A 6,437-nucleotide genomic window follows, 5' to 3' on the forward strand; every position below is an offset into this window, starting at 1 on the left:
TGCTTCTACCCATTGGAACCAAACTCCCGTCTCCAGTACCAGCACCAAGGAAGAGCACGAAGCAGAAGGATTCACATCGTAAGCCGTCCATTCCACCTATGTCGAAGGATGATGATGACGATGATGATGAATCTGAGTATTATTTTATGCCAGGTACCGGTACCACCAAGACTCCAAAGGACCAAAGTATGGAGGAAGCTCCAGTGTCCATTAGTGATTCTACTAATGAGGAAGACGAAGGTCAGGAGTCAGACTTAGCTACAATGGATGAGGATGTGCTCAATGAACTTGTTCCTGAGGATGACCCATCCGAAGATCCTACTGCTGAAAAGACCGAAGAAAATCAGTCTACTGGGGGAGCAGCAGCAGAGGAGGATCATTCTGATGAGGAGACAGAATCAGATGATAACACAGTAGAAGACCCGTCTCCCCCACAGCGTAGGTCAGCTAGAGTCAGAGCCAAACCATAGTGGACAGAGGACTTTGTTATGTCTCAGCAAGTACAGTCCTCAGAATGGTTACAGAGGGCAAGATATTTTAAGACGTTAGTTTCTAGCGGAGAACTTGCCAGAATGGATAAAGATGCCGCAAAAGTGCTTGTATCCATAATCACAGGTAAGTGATATTTTATCCTTATTTTATGACATTTTTTTCCAGCATTTTTGTTACATTCTCGGGTTTGGTCAATGGCGCGGACGCCATTCTTGCACCAGGGGGAGAATGTGACAGACTCATGTTTTTATATATTATGCACATGTGCATAGCCATGTATATTGCATGTGCATTTATTCATTAATTCAATCATGTATGTTTTTATTTGCAGCACACTTCTACAGCTGAATTACATAATTATATATTCATTTAATCTGTAGTTAAGTGTATTGATTTTTAAATTATTCTTTTCCAGAGAGGTCCAGAGTTAGCCTCAGGGCACTAATTATTTTCTGGCCATGGTCATTTTGTATCTTTTAGTTTCATTGGTTTTTCAGTGTTGTCTTGTGCTTTTCTCTTGGTTTTTGTGTTTCCCTCCAAGTTTACTTTGTGTTTTTGGTTAATTCTTGCTTGGTCTTGGAAGTTGATGGAAGTATCGTTTAGCCATTGAGTTTATAAGTTTTACATATCTGACATTTGACATAGACCAACACTTCCTCTTGCATGGTAAGTAATTCTTTCATACTAATAAGTAATAAGATTCTAATTTTATTAAATGTGAAATCTGTAATTTTTTGCACTTAATTCCTAAATCACTTTTCTGGAGTAAATGTATAGTGAGAGTGAGACTTTAGGTATATAGAGTTATGTAAATAGTAAATACATTGCTGTCTCACTTTTTTATTTTTTTAAAGTAAACTTTATTTTATGATTAGTATAAATATCTACAAAGGTGTTTATTGTTGGATTTGTAGATATTGAGATATTGCATGTATTGTGTGTGCAGCTTATATGCGTTGTACAGTATGACCCATTCCCATTGAATGGTATGAATGTTAATTGTTTTATGCCGAACAATTATTCATTATGTACATATACATTGGAAGGATAATTATTGTAAAGATTTTATTGTTAATATTCATTGATTAAAGAAGTGGGAGATTTTATTATGTAATTTTCATGTAATTGGATTATCTCCCTTGATTCGGATAAAGCTATATGATATATTGATTTGTACATGTATATTGATTAATAGCTTTATAGTTTTTATGCTTAGAATTTATAATTTGTTATTTCATTATAGGGTTTTGATGATTATTGATCCATCGAATAAAGAGTTTATCGTCTTGTCAAAAACTCGAACCAACAGCCTTGAAACCTTTGATTTGATAATTGCTATTCTTTATTTGATAATTGGATATTGTTTGTTAATCAATTGTTTGTCCTGTTCAAACCAGATATACAGGGAATATACTGTTTACCCGCCATATTTATATTTATTATTATTGTCGTTATGGGTATTTCCTGTGTGAACAGAGTGGTGGATCTGTGTGGTTTTTATGTCACGTGACATGGTCATATAAATAGCAGGTGCGTGCTTTAAAAGTTATTCTACCGCTCGTACAGAACGTTGTAAGGAATGGAAACCAGTACAGCGAGTTCAGATGTGCACTATTCTGAAGAAGTTTTATTGGGCGAGTCTAGTACTAGTGAACAATTGTCTAACGAGGATGCAGTATCTTTATTTAATACTTCATTGAGAAAAGCTTTGCAACAGCAGAATGAGGTCATTGTGAGTTCTATTGTGAAGCAAATTAACAGTAAACCTAACAATCCCGCCACGAATACCGGGCACGAGGATAGCGCACGGGAGGATACTAAACATAACTCATTCGATTTCAAACACGAGGGACATCGCATTCAGCATACCTTTAATACAGAGAGAATAGAGAAGTTGATTGAAACAAAAAACTTTATAGAGAAGAAAGATTTGGAGAATGCGGCACTGACAATTGAGAAAGAAATCGGCGAGTTGCGACAACGAAACAAGATTCTAAAAATAGCAGACAGGCACGGGTGGGATACTGTCAACGAATATTTAGACGATCCATTAGCAGACAACAATGACGACGCTGTTAAGTTACGGGGCGCTGTTAGCCGTGCTGTTCGTAAGCGTAATTACAGAGGGAAGCCATATACATATCCCATGCAAAACCGTAGACAGAATGCATTTGCTGCCAACGACTTTTTTCGCACTTTCGGCCAAACGTTTGCTACAGGGGGGTACAAGCAATTCGCCAAACCAATCGAATACGGCGCAGGTCAACAGAACTTTGAACGGAAGTGCTTTTTCTGCAGACAGGTCGGATATTACGTCAGGGACTGCCCATTTGCCAGAGGACAACAAGTTCCAGTGTCAGCTTCCACGGTCGCATCGGCCTCTAGCAACAACGCCAACAAGCAGTAGTAGAGAACAAGTTGAGTATAGTGAAAATGAAGGCTGTATGGGTGATTCTTATGAATATGAGTTAAACACGTGTTCGAAGATTTCAGTAAAGTTTCGGTTAAAAAATTGTTTACAATTTTGGAAGAGTGAATTATCTTCAAACATATTTGTTAAAAATACTATTCAGTTTGGTTATGTAATTCCATTTATTCAATTGCCGCCTAAGGTCGTTTTAAAAAATAATAAGTCGGCTCATATTCACAGTGATTTTGTTTGTACAGCCATCAATGATCTTTTAAATTCTGGTTGTATTCACGAAATATCTGAAGAAAAAATACATGTTGTTAATCCACTTACTGTTTCTGTGAACAGCACAGGTAAGAAAAGGTTGGTGTTAGATCTTCGACATGTAAATCAATTTGTAGAAAAACAAAAGGTGAAGTTTGAAGGGGTGAGTGAGGCTTTACAATATGCAAAACAGGGAATGCACATGATTAAGTTTGATTTAAAATCAGGTTATCACCATATTGATATACATCCAGATTTTCACAAATATTTAGGTTTTTCTTGGAAATATGGTGACAAATTCAGATTTTTCGAATTTAATGTGTTACCTTTTGGTTTATCTTCAGCAGGGCATGTTTTTACAAAAGTAGTGAGAGTTTTAGTGAAATATTGGAGATCATGTGGTATACCTGTGGTAGTATACTTGGACGATGGTTGGGTTTGTGATACGTACGAGAATTGCAAGTCTGCATCAGACATAATACAAGACACGTTACAGAGATCAGGTTTTGTTATAAATACTGAGAAGTCAGTACTTGAGCCTACTCAGAGTATGGTATGGTTAGGGTTTTTGTGGAATTTGAAAAGCGGGACGCTAGAAGTTCCTTTGGAAAAATTAGTAATATTAAATCTTTATTAAAAGAACTTTTAGAGAATAAACACAATATTTCGGCGAGAAAATTATCTTCTTTTGTGGGAAAAATTATCGCATTAAAACCATCTTTGGGAAATATATGTCAGTTAATGACTAGACGTCTCAGTATTACAATTTGCTCTAAAACTGGCTGGGATGAAATTTTGTATATAGACAATGGGAATATTCAAGAGTTGGAGTTTTGGCATTACAATATCAGTAAGCTCCCTTGCAAATATTTTACATGTATTGATAAGACACCAGAGAAAATTATTTTTTCGGATGCAAGTTCTCATGCAGGCGCAGGGTTTACATGTGAAAGGAATAAGAAAATAGTTCATTACATGTGGGATCAGTGTGAAAAAAGTAAAAGTTCAACTTGGAGAGAATTAAAGTCAGTACAAATAATTTTAACAAGTCTGGCAGATGTGTTGAGTGGAAGGTTTGTGAAAATATTTACAGATAATCAAAATGTCGTGCGCATCGCATGTAAAGGTAGTATGGTTGACGAGCTGCATCAGCTGGCATTGAGTATATTTGGTGTCTGTGTGCAATACAGTATTTTACTTGAAGTACAGTGGATACCAAGAGAATACAACATGGATGCAGATAGTTACAGTCGCATATTTGACAGTGATGATTGGAGTGTGTCTGAACACATTTTCCGATATTTTGATAGAATATGGGGTCCTTTTACAATTGATCTTTTTGCAAATTGTAAGAATAACAAAGTTAAAAGGTTTTATTCGAAATATTGGAATCCAGGCACTACAGGAGTTGACGCTTTCGCTTATGATTGGTCAGGTGAAAATTGTTGGATAGTACCTCCTCCTTTCCTTATAGGCAAAGTGATAAAACATTTGCGTTTGTGTCATGCATATGGAACTTTAATCATTCCTAAATGGTTGTCTGCTTTATTTTGGCCAATGATATGGGATAAAAGTACAACATCTTACAAATCTTATATAAAAGAATATGTTGAATATAAGAACCCAAGAAAATTTTTTATGTCAGGATCAGACAAGTTGAGTATATTTGCTCAAGATATGTTTTTGAGCAACGTTTTGGTTGTTAGAATTGATTTCAGAAAAATATAATAATAGCAGTTTAAATATGCAAGTGTGTGTGTTGTTATATTTTTGCTGTTTATTCACAGATTTTTAATAATACTTGGGCGGAAATTAAAGACATGTCAACGAAAGAGCAGTTTAAATCGGCAGATTCCTCAATATTCCACATCATGAAAAGTGCAAAAAGTAAAAGCACAGTCAAGCAGTATGAAACGTATTTCAAGAAATTTACGCAGTGGTGTATTTCCAAAGATGTCGCAAGTTTTCCCGCAAAATCTAGTGTGATTGCCATTTTCTTAAGTGGATTAATTCAACAAGGAGTTTCTGAAGCAGTTCTGTGTTCATTTTTCTATAGTATAAAGTGGTATCATGATCTTCATTGTGCGTTTTCTAATCCTTGTGACGACAGTGTTATTCATAGTTTAATGGAGGGGGGAAACGAATTTTATCAAAGCCCATAAAGAAGAAGGAACCAATTTCGCCAGATGTGTTAGAGAAGATTATAAATGTATATGGGGAACGGGAGCAAAATTGTGATTTACGAAGTGTGAGAACAGTGGCTATGTTGTTGTTGAGTTTCGCAGGTTTTTTGCGATTTAGTGAATTATCTAATATTAAAGTGAAAAATATAATTTTCAAGAATTTATACATGAATGTTTGCATCGAATCCAGCAAAACTGACGTATACAGGCGTGGTAACGAAGTGACATTGGCAGAGGCAGGAGGGAAGCTGTGTCCTGTATCTTGGATTAAGCATTATTTAAATCTAGCTGAAATTCAGGATAAACCAGAGGAATATGTATTCAGAGCAATTAGATTTTACAAGTCATGTGGAAAATATATGTTGTGCGGTATTAACAAGCCGATTTCATATACAAGAGCCCGAGAGTTATTGTTAGAAGCTTTGGAAAAGTGGGAATAGATTCAAAAGGCTTTGGTTTGCACAGTCTGCGAAGTGGAGGGGCAACAACTGCAGCCGAGAAAAATGTGTCGGAGCGTCTGATCAAAATACATGGACGTTGGAAATCTGACTATTCCAGAGACAATTATATTAAGGATTGTATAGATAACAAATTGAAAGTGTCTAATAGTCTTTTCGTGTAAATATAAATGAATATATATTAATAAATATATATGCATATATATAGCGTGTGTGTGTGTGTAGACAGGTATTATTATTTTTTACAATTTTCTCTTTGATTGTTCTACGTTCTGACGAGCAGCATTCCATACATATGAGTTGATTATTCTTTCAATACAGAATAAAGAGTATAAATGTATGTATTTATCAATATTATTTAATGATTAAAAATAATGGGTGTTGAAATAAATACAAATGTGTTAGAATTGTAATAAACGTTCTGACGAGCAGCATTCCATACATATGAGTTGATTATTCTTTCAATACAGAATAAAGAGTATAATTAATTTATATTCGGACGAACGAAGTGAGGGAGAATATAAAAACACTAAACAACACGAGATGTTTTATTTAGATCACTAGAGTTCAATCAATGAGCATGCGCATATTTAACACTAGTGCGACACGGGTTGTCTTAATCGAATACAC

Source organism: Saccostrea cucullata, unplaced genomic scaffold (genome assembly GCF_032062105.1).
Source record: "Saccostrea cucullata isolate Sc308-1 unplaced genomic scaffold, CSIRO_AGI_Scuc_v1 ctg4945, whole genome shotgun sequence".
Taxonomy (NCBI): Eukaryota; Metazoa; Mollusca; class Bivalvia; order Ostreida; family Ostreidae; genus Saccostrea; species Saccostrea cuccullata.